The 20,000-nt window shown below is 31.3% G+C and overlaps 2 protein-coding genes across 2 annotated transcripts in view; one reads left to right on the forward strand and one right to left on the reverse strand.

Annotated features, from left to right (window-relative positions):
• Positions 1 to 10,806, reverse strand: part of gli2b (GLI family zinc finger 2b) — a 76,881-nt gene extending 66,075 nt beyond the window's left edge. The window contains exon 1 of the mRNA XM_043251728.1: positions 10,452 to 10,806. The gene's annotated coding sequence lies outside the window, so the exon portion shown is untranslated. The remainder of the gene's footprint in view (positions 1 to 10,451) is intronic.
• The window catches only part of LOC122353861 (G protein-coupled receptor 137Ba-like), a 1,117,577-nt gene that overhangs the window by 295,966 nt on the left and 801,611 nt on the right, over positions 1 to 20,000 (forward strand). The gene's annotated exons all lie outside the window — the stretch shown is intronic.

A 20,000-nucleotide genomic window follows, 5' to 3' on the forward strand; every position in this document is an offset into this window, starting at 1 on the left:
TTATTAATATCATTAATTGCTATTATATTATTAATAACTAATGTTATAATGCGATATATTAAAATGACTAAGTATTCAAATTTAATGAACACGTATGATCATTAAAAACACGTTTTAAATAAATATTGCTGAAAACATCATCTAGATAATAAAAAAATCACTTAAAACGATGATTATTTAAAATAGTTTATATAATTCATTATTTATTATATATTAATTTGTTAAATTATGTTATTGAATAAATATAAATTTATTATTTATTTAATAAGACGGGTTTAAGAATGCATAATCACAGAATAATTACTACAAATACTATATTATTTAATGAGATATAATTATTTTTATTATATATAACAAATAGATACAAACAGATATAGAATAGAACAAATAATAACAGAAACATTATACATGATTATAATTAAATTATGGAATTTATTTTGCACATTAAACGTAGCAATATAAAATACATACAAAATAAACAGTGACAAATAAAATGCAATTGGTTGTGAAGACACGGCTGATAAAAGAAATACTACAAATAATGGCTACAAGTTCGTTTTAAACGTTTAATTCAATTGGTTAATTTATGTAATACAGTAAAAATGACATTTTCAGAATTCATCATTTTTCATTTACACTATAAATAAGTTTAGTAAGACACATGGCTGATAAAAGTAATAATTAAATATTAAAATAATATAATATACTATATAATAATAATACTATATAATTAAATATTAAATATATATAGTTATATATATATATATATATATATATATATATATATATATATATATATATATATATATATATATATGTGTGTGTGTTTTTTATGTTTAATTCAGTCATTTAATTATTTTTAAGTATTCTTATTATTAGAAACCAAAGATTATTAGAGAAATTATTGGAATGATTTGATTGTGATTTAAAATTATTTTTCATTAATACTATGAATAGTTCAATAAATGAGAAAATAGTCAACAAAAAACAAATTAAATAAATAAAAACAAAAACACGCGGCTAATAAAAGCGATACTAAAATATTCTTTCTATGCACTACTATGTAAAGAAATATAAATGATAAAAAACGATGTAAATATCCTACGAGTGAATATAAAAGATGTATTACAGCACGTCAGAAAGCAAAGATGTTAAATGAAAAGTTTGTAAAAAAAATGAAAGTGATCCATCAGACCAGAAACTAACTTCATTCACAAAACACTCTCAAAATCAGCTCAGAAATAAATGTAATGCTCAAAACAATCAAATTTGAGAGACTAAATATGACTAAAACACTATTTAGATTGAATTACTTAAATTGATGATTACTCAAAATATGATAAATAAAAAAAAAGAGAAATGATTAAATAATTATTCATTACGAATGATCTAATTCTTATTAATAATGAATCTATTAGAAGAATTTGACATTTAGAAAAGCTACATAAATAATTAAATAAAAAAATGTCAACAAAAAAAATATTTATAGATTTAAGATATTTATATGAATCGATAATTATTTAATAATAAATTATATCATTAAAAATTGGGAAAGAATGAACAAATAAATAAATGAATGTGAAAAAGGCATATAAATAAAAAACAATGCGTTTTAAAAATAAAGAAATAAACGTAGACAGTCACACACAAAAAAAGTCATACAAAATTGGATAAATATTTACAAAAAATGTTTTTATCATTACTAATAAATTGTTATTATGTAATTTAAATATTTATTTCTAATATATAAATATATAACAGTGTATGCATGCTTATACATAAATAAAACTAATGAATTAAATTGTGCATATATATATATATATATATATATATATATATATATATATATACAAAAAGTATTATTTTTAATGAAATTAACTGCAATATATATATATAGTAATTATTAATTTACAATCATGTTTTAAAATGTTTTTAATCATTAAATAAATACATATAAAATAATATTATTTAATATATATATATATATATATATATATATATATATATATATATATATATATATATATATAATATTTGGGTAATACTTTAGTAAGAACCAACAAACAAATGAGTAAATAAATATTTAAAGAAACGGCTAAATAAATATTGAGTTATATTAAGTATATATTAAGTGTCATCCATCCATTTAACTCGGCTCTATTCAATCAAACCATCAAGTTTCAAGCGAAATAAAAGCGTTAAGGAATGGTAATTATCTATTGTAACGGTAACGCCGCAACCAGTCGTCATTTCCATTGCTAACGATCTTCTCTGAGAGTCCTGACGTCTGTGAGCTGAAAGAGGCTCATTCACAGGTGGGCAGGCCTGTCCTCCAGCCTCGCTCAGGCCTCGCTCAGACCGTGATCATCAACCCAAAGCTAACAGCGGCGTTTAACGCCAAAGAGGACCCTCATTAGACACTGATCCAGCTCTGGAGTCTCAGGCGGAAGCAGTTAACGAACAAAGAGAACACGCGGGGCTGTAGTGCGGCCTGCAGAGGAGGGAAACTGCTGCCGACGGCGGCCATGTTGGCTCGAAAAAAAAAATCGGTGTATTCCTGACAGTAAAAACACTCTGCTGAAAACCTGTTTACATTCCTTTATGCTAAAGACTAATAGACAATTTTTAAATTAAATTGACGATTAATCAAAATATTACATATAAAAAAATAAAAATGATTCAATAATTATTTAAATACGAATGATGTAATTATTATTCATTTAACATTTTGAAAAACAAATGTATTTTTTATCATATAATTTTTATTATTTTTTAGCATATTTTTATCGTTATTATTATTTTATAATTATATTATTTTAAAACCAGTATCTTTCTATTTTAATTTTACTTAAAATTGTATTTAAAAAAATAAAAACTAAATAAATATATATATATATATATATATATATATATATATATATATATATATATATATATATATATTTTTTTTTAATTATTATTATTATTATATATTATTATTATTTTATTACAAAAACTTTAAGTAAAATAAAAATAATAATATTAATAAAAAACATATAATAGCATCTCAAAATTGAAATGAGCTTAATTTGCAATCTCTGTACAATACTTCAGGAAAGATTTTTTTTTTTTGCATGGCAAGCACAAAAAGGTTTTATTCATCTTGAGCACCAGATGAAGCAGCATTCATCCCCATACAATCAGTGGAGACAGCGTCTTAAAACACAACACTGACGAAACACTTCAGTCTGAGAAACTAGGGAAAAAAAACGAGGAAAAAGAATCCGCTTCCTAGAAGTGAATCCATCAGGAAGGAGAGGGGCGTCTGCAGGTGCGGGGAGATCTACTCCCTGAATAATTACAGCCCAGCCGTCCCACAAACAAATGACTCTGACAGACCCTGAAAGGTCAGCGAGCCCAAGCCCAATCCTTCAGAGAACAGACGAGATCGGGAGAAGCACTGGCACGCTGTTTTAACAAATATATAGAAATATATTAAGATCAACTGTGCAATGCCCGAATATATATATATATATATATATATATATACACTGTAAAAAAATTGTTGTTTCAACTTGTTACTTAATATTAATTGTGACAGCTGGAATATTTTAGTTGACTAAACAAAAAAATTATGCAGTGGAGGAACAAGTTATTTATTAAGTTTTAAAAACACATTTTTTACAGTGTATACATGCATATATATATATATATATATATATATATTGCAGTTCATTATTAATTAAATATTTTTTAATCATTACTATTAAATTGTTATTATTTAATTTAAATATTTAATTGTAATATATAACAGTGTATGCATGTTTATAAATAAAAACAAATGAGTTAAATTGTGCATGTACAATATATATATATAATATATATATATATATATATATATATATATATATATATATATTATATATAATATTGTATATATGCATAATTTAATATATATATATATATATATATATATATATATATTTATTAATATATTATATATATATATATATATATATATATTTAATTTACAATCATGTTTTAAAATGATTTTAATCATTAAATAAATATATATAAAATATAATTACTTAATATATATATATATATATATATATATATATATATATATACAAATATGTAAATATATAAAAATAAATTAAATAAATTTGTATTATTTGTAAACGTGCAATATTATATATAAACAAAAATATATAATATATATATATATATATATGCACATTTTAGAGTAATTAATTATTTTTCAATTTATTTATTTATATACTAATATATTTTTTAGTTGATTTGAACTCGTTCAGCCTTTAAACGTGTGTCCTCACTCACTCAAACCAGGAGAGATGCTGTTTAAATGAATCATAAGTCAGGGCAGACTTCCCCAGCTCCAGTCCACCGGGCTAATAACTCGAGCAGATGAGTCACACGAGTCTGGATGAGACGACGCAACGTCCTGGAATGCGTGGAATTTCGCCATGGCAACACACCGTTCGTCCAATGAAATTGCGGTATTATTTTGCAATGCATTTTTGGTTTTTGCAATTATTACATCGCAATTTTATGGTGTTTTGCATGCCATATTTTCATATGAAACAAAACTTGAGCAGCTTTTTGGTGCAGCACCGGTTTGGTTTTCTTTTCTAAGCAAAACGGCACGTGCACTTTTGCCTAAAAAACCTGCGAAAATGTAAAAAAAGTTAATTAGGGATAACGCGTCGGTATCGGTCGCTAAGGTCTTTCTTTATGTTGTCATGTTAGTCGACTCTGGCGCAGCAGACATCAGTAAAAGTGCTTGAAATGAAAGAAAGCGCTCGTATGTAGATAAAGCATGCATGTTCATGAAAACGTCGAGTCTCCACATGCAAGTGTTAGATGCCACTTTACACTAGTTGCTATGATTCTTTAGGGACTTGTGCATTGCACTCAGAAACGTGCAATGATCACGGGGTCGCGTAAAAATGCATACAAGCACGTATTTCCAATCAGCCTACGTTGACTCTGAGACCTGCAGCCTCTTTCGTGTCATTCAAGAATGGCTAGGAGTAACATTGGGATGCTTTTTTTGCGTCTTTGCATCCGGTGACTCCTTCAAAGGCCGCTGACCCCGTCTCCGATGCCGAACAGATGCTGAAGGTTTATATCAGCACGCTTTGATCCGCCGGACAAACGCTGCTTTTAAGACGCTTGTGCTTTTCTGATGTTACTGAGAGACGACGAGCGGGCGCTTATGGAGTTTAATTCATATAATATATTCTAAATATATAGTAATAATATTGAATTAATATATTATAAAATTAAACAGTAATATATATATATATGATACTGTTTAATTTTAGAATATATATATATATATATATATATATATATATATATATATATATATATATATATATATATATATATATATAAAATATATATATAAATAAATAAATAATAATAATTAAATATATATATATATATATATATATATATAAATAGATTAATTGCATAATTTCTGACAGCTGTTTTTGTTCATATATTGTAAATTATTCTTGAAACAATTTGAAAATAGAAATATGTCATAAAACGCTAGAAAATATTGCAATATAAAATATTATAACTAATATATATTTGTATTAAATATTATAATATCTCATTACCTGTATATATAAGCATTTTTGTGCAGTTTTATACACATAGATATATATATATATATATACAGTATATATAAAATTACATTTAAATATAAACATACAGTATATTTTTAATAAATTAAATATGTTTCCATTTTATAAATCATAAATGTTTTTGTGCATGTATTAAGACATAAATATTACAAATATAAAAAAAATTAAATAGTAATATCTTTCCTTAATAATATATTTTATTGTTAAGTATTAATGTTATTTTATTATAAAACAATATTAAAATATCAAGTATGCTATTCCCCTGCAGCACAGCAACTACTAAATACTGAAAATAAAAAATAAGAATAAATAAATTCCCTGATCTCAACAATGCCTCAAACCGTGCTCCAGAGATTTCTTCACGAACACAATCATTTCTCATCAGATGATCTTATATGCGAACCACTGACCAACTTTGGTGTATTTTTTAGAGAACCCTCAACGAAGCAGATCCGGCCCGGTCTTGACCTCTGACCCCGCGGGGCTAGCGGTGAGCGCTAAGACAGAAGTCTCAGCCGTGCAAACATCTGCCGAACGCGTCTGAGCCCTGGAGCAGTCTCCTCTGTGTGAAACCCGCACGGCTCGGCACTGTCAGAAGATCTTTAGGTGTTAAAGGAGTACCATCCGGTTACCGCCTCCCTTCAGGAATTCATTAAGTCCCGAATCAAAGCCAGTCGAGATCCCCGTCACCGCTCACAGAGAGGCTCTGATTTAATGAGACGTCTCTGCTGGATGAAGGCTCTTTCTCCCAGGAGCCGAGTCGTTGAATCAGTCCACTCTCAGTCGGGTCTTCAGTGCAGGCGAAGCTCGGAGATGATTTCATTGCGTAGTGCGTGCGAATTATGCATTTGAGCAGCAAAATATGCACGTCGCAAGGATGCCGTGTTTATAAAAACGTGTGCTTTTTGAACATTTCATTGTAAAGTTACAAAAAAAAAGTTTTCGGCAAAAATTATTTATTTTATAATATACACATGATATGCAAAATTAATGATTAAATAGCCAATGTGAGTACATATTAGGTATAAAATACTATATGATGTAATATACAATTACATAATAATATTATCTACAATTATAATTATATAATTAAATATAAATATATATTTAATTATAAATATATATATATATTTAAAATAAATACAAATATAATTTTTAAAATATAATGCAATATATATTACATTATATATATATATATATATTATATATATATATATATATATATATATATAATGTAAAATGTGCTTTCAACCAGTAATTATGAATAATTGCATCCAAAATAAAAACTTGTTGTTATATTTATATATGTAAAATATTTACATTAAATGTTATAAAAAATAAAAAATATACATGTAAATACTTTCAAAATATAAAAATTGTGTATGTGTAAATAGTAATATTTATTTATACATACACACATATGCAAAAACCTATTTTGGATGCGATTTGAATTAATGTATATATATATATATATATATATATATATATATATATATATATATATATATATATATATATATATATATATATATAATTTATTTTTATAAATTATAATTATATAAATTATTTAAATTAAATAATATACATTTTATTCATTTTTAAGTAAGAATAAACTAAGTAATATGATCAAATATGCATTAAATAGCTTAACAGCTTTAATACTGTGCGTGTGTGTATACTTATTATAACTTATTATAAATGAAAAAATGATTCACATTGTGAAATCTGTCCATAACGTAGCTGACCGGCTGCTTTTCAGCGTGAGACAAACGTGGTGTTTAATGACTGATCTTGAAACACTGCCGAGAAAGCATGTAGAAACCCTTCATGACAGCTCCCGCTAGCACAGAGAGCGAAAAAACACGGGTCCAATCAGAGCCAGAGAAGCGGGTCACATGACTCTTCAGAGCGCAGAGGAACTTCAGAGATCATCAAATCACGGACAGATACAGCAGCTAAATGAATAGCACACGTAATAAGAAATAACTTGTGTAAAAATTGTTTTATTAAGAGATATCGGTGACACTTTCATTTTAAGGTGTCCCTGATGGGGCGCAGTTATACACTGAAGGACTGGGTAATATTAACTAACTACACGCTCTTACTGTATGGTTAGGGTTAGGGCTGGTCTTAGCATTACTTGCATGAAATTATGCAATAATTAATTCATTTATAATAAGTGCATGCAGTATGTATAACTGGGACATCTGAAAATAAAGTTTTACTTTAAAACACATCTAACACATTGTTAATTACATTTTAAAAACTAAGTCATATCTAACTAGGCATATATATATATATATATATATATATATATATATATATATATATATATATATATATATATATATATATATATATATAATTATATAATTGTTTATTATTATTATTATTATTATTATTGTGTACTTTAAAAAGTGTGTATATTTGGTAGGTTTAAAGTAAAATAAATAAATAATATATATATTAAATATACTCCTACTGTAGCTGTGCATATATGATATTTTTAATACTTAAAATTTAAAAATTTGGTTTTAAAATGCTAAATAAAAGTAATAAAAAAACTATATATATATAATATATAATAAGCTAACCTATTAATTTATTAGACAATGAAAAAAAAAAAAAAAAAAAAAAAAAAAATATATATATATATATATATATATATATATATATATATATATATATATATATATATATATATATATATAAATAAAACCATGACTAAACCCTGACCATATATGTATATATTTATATATAAAATATAAAAATATATTTTTATATTTATAAAATAGGCTAACCTATTCATTTATTAGACATTGACAAAAATTATATATATATATATATATATATATATATATATATATATATATAAAAATAATTATATATATATATATATATATATATATATATATATATATATATTATTATTATTATTTTATTTTATTTTATTTATTTTTAATTCAGTTTTTATATTGATTTATTTATTTTTTATAAAACCGTGACTAAACCCTGACCAGATCAAAGTAAACATTAAACCGCAGGTGAAATACTGTACTGCCGTCTCAGGTTAAGCTGGTCCTGTACGGCGGAGCAAAGCGGCAAACATTCACGCTGTTCGAGAGCAAACAGGAGACGGACGCAATCAATCATCAAAACACGTAACGCCACCGATACAGCGCCTCCCGACCCCCTCGGTTACAGACACGAACAGGACAAAACCACTTTCTCAAAAGTGCACCGTTTTAAGCGACGAGAGACGACTAAGACGCGCAGGAAGAGTTCAAAAGCAAAGCAAAGCGTCGGCAAATAAGGTTTCGTCGGCGGTCAAGCAGGTACGACAATAAGAAGATAATAAAACTCCAGCGGTATCTTTTGTCCGACATAAAACAACACGCGTTTTCAGGGGTCAGCGGCTCTATTCAGCAGCCACAATAGAAGGACTTCAGAGGAGCTCGACTTCCCCGGGATCTCTCGACCTATTGACAGCGCGCTGACCTTATATACTCCCGTGAGAAACACCATTGTGCTCCGGAGTCCGGCAAGACAAACAAGAGAGAGCTCCCCGCCGCCTCGAAGAGCCTTAAGTCAATCCCGAGCGAGAACGGGACGTTAACGGCCGTCGAACTCCAATCGCTCCCGACTCTCGAGGTCCGCAGGAGCCGGAAGATCCGCCCGGATCGTTTGGGCCCCCGGTTTGAAAGCGGTTTCGTTCACCTGGAGGTTTCTTGGCGTTAATTGGCGCCGATGAACGCCGTCTCTCGCTCTTGTCTTAACTTCTGAATCGCCTCGGCGGGGAGTTTCCTTTCAGGCCCCGGGGTGTTTTCGGGGCTCCTCCGCGCGCTTCATTAAATTCTTCTCCGGCGAGAAAGGGCTTGACGGACGCTGAGAGAGCGGGACGTGTGAAAAAGGGCTCCAGGGGAGATGAAAGAGGCCCCCGCGGCCCCGGGGCCCCGGTGACCATCAGCTCGGCCGGACCTGAATAATCCTGAATGGGCCCGTCGTTCTTTCAAACCCTTTATTCTGACTGCTAGAACTCTTCATCGCGCACAATGGCAAATGCACTAAAACTGTTTTCTCATGCTAATGGATGCGAGCTCACTCCCACCGAATGCTTTTTTTGCTTTTTCCTGCAGGGTTTTAAACGGGGCCAATTAGAGCGTTTTTGGGAGCCCGTTACGGCTCTTCTGCATCTCGGCGAGTTTTATTCGAAGTGCGGCGGCGGCCCGAGAGAAAGAGAGGCAGAGAGAGAGAGATCACAGAAATCGATTGCATTTCAGGAGGAAGAGCAGAGAAAGAAAAAGAAGAAGAGCAAACATGAGGACTCTCAACAGCTCTCTCAACTTGTTTGCATTCATTAGCCTCTATTACACTGTTTACTCAAGCTGTAGCATCGATACAAAACGTCTTTTTAATGCCAGAAAATTAAATATTTGGTGCAATGCACGCACTCCCCCCCCCCACGAGTTGAACTTTAAAACTTTAGAAGGAAGCTCAGTTGCACGCGCGCAAAAAGAGCGGACTGTGAAATGTTAAACGCACGCGCGTTGTTGAATATTTCACTCTTTCTAACACGCCCGGATGAGTGGATGTGTTCAGGACCGGTGCCTGGCACCTTCCGATCGCATCTCCCCCCCCATATGGATCGGATTGCATGGAGAGATGTTTGGGATTCCAGCGTCGGGAGTCGAAGAGCAACTTCAGCAACGCGTTGCACGGACTCTCGAAGCAAGGGGAAAAAACGAGAGAGCGCGAGAGCGATAGTTTTCCGACGAGTTCGAACGAGTCGCTTACCGGCTCCGAAGAGTTGACTCCGAGCTCCGAACTCCAGGCGCGCGACGCGGGCGAACTCTTTCTTCAACTTTCCGGCTCCAGAAAACAGAAGCGCGTCCCGCGAACGTCCATCCAGAGCCGGGCGAGGAGCGGCGCGGAAACTTCAGCGGACAGCCTCGGGCTCTTCTCCTAACTTTTACGGTCCATCACCGAGCGGAGCTTTCGTCTGCGCGTGCATCGGAGAAGTTGAGGGGAACGAAAACAACAGAAGAGTTTGAGAGAGCGACTGTTTGCGGTGAGACCCCCGGTGATCTGTTTTCAATGCTCTCTCTCTCTCTCTCTGTCTCTCTCTCTCTCTCTCTCTCTCTCTCTCTCTCTCTCTCTCTCTCTCTCTCTCTCTCTCTCTCTCTCTCTCTCTCTCTCTCTCTCTCTCTCTCTCTCTCTCTCTCTCTCTCTCTCTCTCTCTCTCTCTCTCTCTCTCTCTCTCTCTCTCTCTCTCTCTCTCTCTCTCTCTCTCTCTCTCTCTCTCTCTCTCTCTCTCTCTCTCTCTCTCTCTCTCTCTCTCTCTCTCTCTCTCTCTCTCTCTCTCTCTCTCTCTCTCTCTCTCTCTCTCTCTCTCTCTCTCTCTCTCTCTCTCTCTCTCTCTCTCTCTCTCTCTCTCTCTCTCTCTCTCTCTCTCTCTCTCTCTCTCTCTCTCTCTCTCTCTCTCTCTCTCTCTCTCTCTCTCTCTCTCTCTCTCTCTCTCTCTCTCTCTCTCTCTCTCTCTCTCTCTCTCTCTCTCTCTCTCTCTCTCTCTCTCTCTCTCTCTCTCTCTCTCTCTCTCTCTCTCTCTCTCTCTCTCTCTCTCTCTCTCTCTCTCTCTCTCTCTCTGGGTCTCTCTCTCTCTCTCTCTCTCTCTCTCTCTCTCTCTCTCTCTCTCTCTCTCTCTCTCTCTCTCTCTCTCTCTCTCTCTGTCTCTCTCTGTCTCTCTCTCTCTCTCTCTCTCTGTCTCTCTCTCTCTCTCTCTCTTCTCTCTCTCTCTCTTCTCTCTCTCTCTCTGTCTCTCTCTCTGTCTCTCTCTGTCTCTCTCTCTCTCTCTCTCTCTCTCTCTCTCTCTGTCTCTCTCTCTCTCTCTCTCTCTCTCTCTCTCTCTCTCTCGCGTCATTGGGTCGAAGTTTCGCTGCGAACTTTTTAAACATCAAGTTTTTCCGCACAAAGTCAAAAGTCGAAAAGCCGCGTGGGAAGTTTCGCTGCGCTATATTTTTAACGCTTTAATGAAACGGAAAGCGGAATTATTATTATTATTTTTTTTAAACGTTTGATTGCTCGTTTGCTTCATTTTTATTTGTGCGACACTGCCGAAAACAGACCGTCGATATCGACGCGTTTCGTCCCAGATCTCACCCGCGGGAATCCGCCTCGTTTATCACTTTCAGCTGACTGCGGGTCTGCATTTCAGACGGGAAACGGAAACGGGGTCAAAACGAATTCGTGTGAAGTTTACGGCGGATAAAACAACAATTAATTACGCTTAATTAACTCACTCGGACTAAAATAGATTGTGCTTAAATCACCATTAAAAGGGGTTATTTCTGTACTGTAATTACCCACCTTTAATATATAGTGCATGTCGCGGTGATCCACATTTCAAGCAACAGCAAAATATACCTTTATGCGGCTTTTTAATCAATGCACTTTTTTTCCTCCACGCTCCTCAAGGAAAAAAAAGGCAAGTCCGACCTTAAAAGGTGTGATAAGAAATATGCATCGTATTAAACTGCGTTCAGAATCATTTGAGTCATGTTAAGTGTGTTTGAAGCAAAAAAAAAAAAAAAAAAAGGCAGCGTCCTATGGATTTAATGCACCGATATTTTAATTTAGCGGCAAATAAAGTGTAAAGATGTACCTCTTTAGAGCAGCTTCCCGAAACCGTTTAACCCCAAACTTGATGCATCACAAAAACGATTCATTTTCTCTAGCTCTGGTTTTGTTTGTTGGCTTCAAACGACTAATTCACATCTGCCTTAAATTATAGCATCGCTGTGTTTTTGTAATGATTCAGTGCACGCGGCTGAAACGACGTAGAGTCGGACTGAAAGGTTAAAGACAAAAGAGAGCTTTCTGTACATTTTAGGTCAACGATAGCTATCGCTGTAATTATTTCACGTGTTTTACAGCCTGCTCGTGAAAGGCCGCTTAATTGTAGTTTTTTTTTTAAATGTGACAACATGCCCCATAGAGTCAGTAAAGGTAGCGCTTCAGGACGGAAGGGACACAGTGGTCTTTTAAGCGTGGAAGTGTTCGACACACACACACACACACACACACACACACACACACACACACACACACACATATATATATATATATATACAAACAGTGGTCAACATTTAAAGTAGATCAAAACCTTTCATCAAAGATATCCTAAAACCTAAAACCAAAATGAATGCATTTTTGTTTTGGGACAATTTTCATCTATTATCCATAAAAAATTTATAAAATGAAAAATAAAATATATATATATATATATATATATATATATATATATATATATATATATATATATATATATATATATATTTAGGATTAGAAATAAAAAAACTACTCAAAAATAAAAATAAAAAAATAATAACAATAATAATAATAATAATAATAATAATAATAATAATAATAATAAAACATTTTATCTATTATCCATAAAAAAAAAAAAAAAAAAAGCATATATATATATATATATATATATATATATATATATATATATATATATATATATATATATATATATTTGGAGTAGAAAAAACTACTCAAAATAATAATAATAATAATAATAATAATAATAAATAAATATATATATATATATATATATATATATATATATATATATATATATATATATATATATATATATATATTATATAATTTTTATTTTTTTATTTTAGGAGTAGTTTCTTTTTTTTCCTACTCCAAATCTAACAGTAATTTGAAAAAATCTAACAGTAATTAGTTTTTTCTTTTTCTCTTTGTCCTGAGTCATCAGTTTCCTTTTTAATAAAGTGCCTAATAACCACAAAACACAGACCAATTACTTTCCTGATGGTGTATTTAACGAGTTTTAAATCAAACTGATATCGCTCCTCCACCCGCCGCCGGTGACTTTTTATTTATTTATTTTTTAAACTGACCTTTCTTTCCCCTCATCTTCTCAAAACACGTCTGAAGATCCACAGAAGATCCTCCACATCCAGGAGATCCCTTCACAACATCTCACGTGAACGCCGCAGAACGTCGTCACTGTCGTAAAGAGGACGCGGGTTGTGCGACAGCGCCATCTAGTGTTCACAAGCACCCGGTGCCTGACGCACGACACTGAAAGGGAAAATTAAAGCGAGAAATTCATGCACGATTAATGAATAAATACAGAGCTTATTTTAGTTATTTTCATTGAAAAATATGTGCACTTACGCTTTACTTCAGCATTACTTATGACCTACTATTATTGTAAGTATTAATATTTTTTTAATATCAAGCTTTTTATTTAAAAAACTAACAAAAATGTACTTTAGTTCAACCTTTATTAGTTTTATGTGCTTTTAACAATGTTTTAAGAGTTTTTGTTATTTTTAGATATTACTACTTAGGTTTAATTTATTTTTTTATAAAAAAATATATACATAAATATTTCTATTTAGCAGTTTTATTGCTTCAACTATAATTTGGCAAGGGAACATTTGTAATAATATTTTTATTATATAGTATAAAAAAAATATATATATATATATATATATATATATATATATATATATATATATATATATATATATATATATTATTTTTTTTAATATATATATATATTTATATTTGTATATATATATATATATATATATATATATATATATATATATTTTTTTTTTTTTTTTTAATTATATATACATTTTTAATTTTTTATTATATAATATATTATTTTACTTTTCTTTCTTCTTTAAGATAGAAGTTTTAATAGATTTAATTTTAGTTTAGTTATAATTATAATGATTCTGTTAACATGACATGTCTATACAATTTATAATATCCATGTTCACAGGAAGTCGGAGCAATATTTCCATAGCATTTTAAGTCTTTTATGCTCATCGGAGCTGCAACAGTGGGACGAAAATATTAAATTAATTGCTGTGCAAAAATATATTACGAAAATATCACCGCAGCGAATAGAATTGATTCCTGAAGGATCACGTACTTGTGCATGAAATGAAGCTTTGACCACAGGAATAATTTGCATCTTACTATATATTTATATCTATATTTTGACTTAATAATATTAGACACACAAAAACCTTGCGGGCAGCACGCGAGACGCCTGAATTCTTCTCCTGTCTGTACATAAAGGGAACATTTTCCATCTTTTTCTTAGTATTTCACAGTAACTTTATCTTGGGCCCACATGCTGGATGACATCTGACCTTTAATATCCGCAGTTTTCCCGAGCGGCTTCCCGTTCCAGCGGTGTATTAAATCAGATACGCCGTGCTCATAATGAACGCCTCGTCCCAGCGCTGACCCCGTGACCTCTGGGCTTCGTATCTAATTGATTTAGATAGGGCCGTGGTGATGGGGCTCTAATGGATGACGTGTCGGCTCGGACGCTCCGGGGTGGGATTGGCCGTGACCTCGCGGCTGGAAACGCGTGCGGATCGCAGCTTTAATCCGTTTAAAAGCACTCCGTCGCCGTGAGAGAGTCACAGACAGACAAAACAGCACCTGCAAGCAGAAATTAAACACTTCACTCGGACCAAACTACGTCAGCCGTGCTGTTTTATATGTTTTATTTTATCTTTTGATTCATTTTAGTCCAGATATGTGCTTTTATGATTTATTTACATACATTTATGCTTGATTGCATGCCAATAGCTGCAGAATTTTTCACTGTATATATATATATATATATATATATATATATATATATATATATATATATATATATATATATATATTTCTTTTTATTATTATTATTATTATTTATTTATTTATTATTATTATTCTTTTAAATAATATTTGAATTTATATATATATATATTTTTTTAATTATTATTTTTGTTTATATTATTTGAATTTTTTATATATATACAGTATATATATATATATATATATATATATATATATATATATATATATATATATATATATATATATATATATTTATATTAATTTATTATTTTGAACATATTATTTGAATTTATATATATATATATATTTATATATTTCTTTTATTAATAATTTTTATATTTTTTTTTTATTTATTATTTTAAATATTATTAAAAATTATTTATATATTTAAAAAATTTTCTAATTAAATTTTACATATTTTAATATATATATAATTTATTATTATTATTATTATTATTATTAAATATTATTTTTATATATTTTTATATATTATGTTATATAAGTTGACATAATATACATGTATGTTGTACTAGAAGCATTGAAACTTGTGAAATTGTATTAATTAAGTGTATTTGTATGTAACCGCTGCAGAAAAGTGAATTACCATTTAACATTTAATACACGAGTATAAGAACATATAAGAGCAAAGAGAAAAGTGTTTGAAACTCTTCGCTGTTGTACTCTCAATTGTAAGTCGCTTTAGATAAAAGCGTCTGCAAAATGACTAAATGTAAATGTAAATGTAAATGTGAAACATATGAGCTGAGTTTAGCTAAATTACAAATACTTGATGCTCTTTTGTGTTCATCTTCTTCTCCCATGTGCTCTTTTATATCGGCTATCACTCCATATAGACTAAAACATTCAGATGCAACGATTTCTCAAATATTTACTGCAGTACACACCGAAAAACTGAACATTCAGTGGTTTGAGAGACTGGGTGCTTTCAGATGATTTCTGTTGAACTCTCAGCAACTGAACCGAAGCTCAAGCTATTTCAAATATAGCGAATAAAGCTAATAAAGCGAATAAAGCTTTTTTTTTTCATATTTCAGTACATGTCATAAAACTAGCCAGCTAAAACAGCAGCAGCGCTTACAGAGTCGTGTAAACATGACCGAAGAAGAGAAGAGAGGAACCGAGTCAAGGGAGTCGTTTAAGATAGAACCGCTCTGATTGATTCAAACGCGCGACTCGGATCATTCGGTTCAAACGATTCATTAAGCAAAAACAGATCGAAAGAGGCATTCATTTATGAATTTCGAAATCGTCTGTGGTTATTTTGAGAAGCATGCACGGGTGAAACTCTGATTCAGTTCGCTTCGAATTATTATATTTAATATTAAATGTAATCATTAAAAAAACCTGCTAGGGACAATTTAGTAGATGCTAAGTTGCCGAAAGCATCTTGCATCTTGCATCTTGTATTTTATTTATGTATTTTATTTTAGTATTTTATTTTATCCATTACTGAATTTATTTTCAATCTGCGAACGGTGTAGTTTTTAGCATTAGCATGAGTTTATTTCAATGTAGCTAAAACCACTCACCTGCCGTCAAAACCCCTTTATACCAAATAGTTTTGATGCTAAAAACAACGAGAAAAAACAATGAATAAAATAAATAACAAATACTAAATAAATATTTGATGAATATCGAACGCTAAAATAAAACAACTGTATTTTTTTAAATAAAAAAAAAATGTTTTGCATGCATTTTTTTAACACGATCCACTAACCTCTAGTGCATCCGTGTAGCCATTCAAACCGTGAAAACATGTTTGTAAAAATATATTTTGAATATAGCATGCTGACTGAGAAGAAGGAGTCCAGACGCTTGTCAGACACACGCAGGTTTGATACAGGCTCGTGAGAGGGTTTTCTCTTGGCAGAGCGTCTCAGTAGAGTTAGGATGAGTGTCAGGTGAATAGCGCCGCGGTTTCTTCGGCTTTTGGACGCTTTTCCCATCCGTTCGCCCACAGAGAGCCACCTTCAGCGAAAGCCAACTATCACTGAGGCAGAACCCGCAGAAGGCCACCAGAGTCCTGCTCCGTCCAGAATCATCTGCTTCACTGATAGCGCTTCTGGGAATAATTCAGCGGAGCATTTCTGACCCCTTTTGTCTGAAAATAGGATCATTTTAACAGTTTCCATTCAACGTGGTCACCAGGCTTTAGCATAGAAATGATAAAATACTATTATTTTATTCTACTAAAAGTTATTTAGTGTACACAATTTATTATTATAATAGTTAAAAAAAAAAAAAAAAAAAAAATATATATATATATATATATAAAATATATATATATATATATATATATATATATATATATATATATATATATATATGTGTGTGTGTGTGTGTGTACACACACTATTAATTATTAACTTTTAAATTTTTTCTTATTTTAATTTTACATTAAACATTATACATGTTTTTAAATTAAATATACGTATATATATATATATATATATATATATATATATATATATATATATATATATATATTTATATGTGTGTGTGTGTGTGTGTGTGTGTCTATTAATTATTAACTTTTTAATTTTTAATTAATTTCATTTTACATTAAGATGTTTTTAGTTTATTAGTTAAGTTTTACTTTGTTAAAGTATGTTATTTATAAAAATATAATATTAATAATAATTACATTTTATAATTGTATTTTCTTTATTTTGTTTATCTTAAAAAAATATAAGATGCACTCAATTTTAATCTATAAATTAATAAAAGTAGTTTTTACTACTGCTTCTTCTACAATTAATAATTAAATTTAGTGTTTTTATTTTTATTAATTAATTAAATGTATATATATATATATATATATATATATATATATATATATATATATATATATATATATATATATATTGCCAAAATCATCCAATTGAAAGGAGTCTTTGCTTCAACACGAATAAAATAAAAAACTAAAAAATTAATAAATAATAAAAAAGAGGGTATTTTTAATAAAACTATACAAAATGTTTTTAAGTTGATTGGCTGCAAACTATTCATCAAAATAATAAAAAAGTTTAGTCAACTCAATTAGTAGCTAAAACACATCGCCTGCAACCACACACCTTAAAACAAAAAAAAACTCTTGAATGCTTGAATTTGAAAGAAACTCGTGGTGATTTCAGAGCGTTTCTGAGGAGAAGCGTCCACCGAGGGGCGTCAGAGCGGGCGGTTTCGGGGCTCCGGGGATGAATGAGGGATTAGAGATGACTGATAAAGACAAGCTGGGTGGAAGCGGCACAGCCGGGGCCCGCCGTACATCTTCCGCTCGGCTCATTGTTGAGGCTCACAGGCCGAGAGAAGCGTCCGCGGGAGGGAGTTTGACCCCCGTGACTGCTCTCAAGAGCGCCATTGTTCTCACAAATCCCCTCGAACCCGCCTCCGAGGCTCCAGGTGGAGACGCCGCTGTCCCGTAGGGGGCGCCAGAGCGTCTAGGGGCCACCGTGAAACGCAGCGTTTGGTTACCGCGGTAACCGCGGTTCTGCTTTCACGTTGGAGTTTCCATCCGACCAATCGGCTTCAAGCTGTCTCGCACACCTCTGATGTAATAAAGCCACTCCCCCGGCGTCTCTCAGTCCACATACAACATTTTTAAAGATAAAACGATCATTCAATATTATTTATATAACATCTCCTTAATCCATTACAAGCACCAGCTTACTTTAATAGTATTATTAATCTTTTAATGTAAACATATATATATATATAATACGCAATATAAGTATGATTTAGAATCAATAGCTATAAACTCTATATAGCGTAACTCTATAGCTTACTTACTTGCACGTATATGGCTTCAATTCTTCGTATTGTTCAATCTTTCGTAGAGAATCGCGCCGACTCTCTGAATCGCAGTTTGGAGGCTCGTGATTGGCCGCTCGTTGCTGATGTCATGATCAAGTTGACGAGGAAAGCTGTATTAACGAACCCGGACTGGACCGAATCCCGTAATCCTGAATTTGTTCAGCCTGCTTCGTGGAACCGGCCCCAGAGCAGTGCTTTAACTAAAGTTAACCTGGGTTTAAGTATGGCGAAGTTAGCCTAGTAAAGTTAACCTCGGTTAAAATAACATATCACTTAATTTAATGTTAATCTGCTGGATTTTTGCGCCTCTGTGCAGGGAATGAAAAGCTTTAAATCTGAAAGCGCACAAAGTCATTGAGCCTCACAAGAAAGAGTCGACTCTGAATCATTAAAATGACTCGTTTCAATGATTCGCGACTCTGAAGTCGTTTCGTTTTGACACCGCGTATCCCAAAATTAAATCTCTTTTTTGTCCTTTTTTGAGATATTGCACTTCCGTCTCAGTGTAAAAACTTTTTGCTTTTCAAATAAAAAAGCCCCAAAATGTATATCACGTTAACATTTAATTAACATAAAAAAATCTACCACATAACGTACAAAGGTTGTCACAGAATAAGTATATTTGAATAGCTCAATTTTATTTTATTGCATTCAGTTTATTTTTATTTCAGTTAACGTATGTTTTATTTTAAGTAGGAAATATAGTTTTATTTTTAATATTTAATTAATTTACTGAACAACGTGACTAAACATGTTTAAATGAACAATGACCCCAATTTGACGTCTTGAATTTTATATATATATATACACACACAC

The sequence above is a fragment of the Puntigrus tetrazona genome, chromosome 11 (genome assembly GCF_018831695.1).
Source record: "Puntigrus tetrazona isolate hp1 chromosome 11, ASM1883169v1, whole genome shotgun sequence".
NCBI lineage: Eukaryota > Metazoa > Chordata > Actinopteri > Cypriniformes > Cyprinidae > Puntigrus > Puntigrus tetrazona.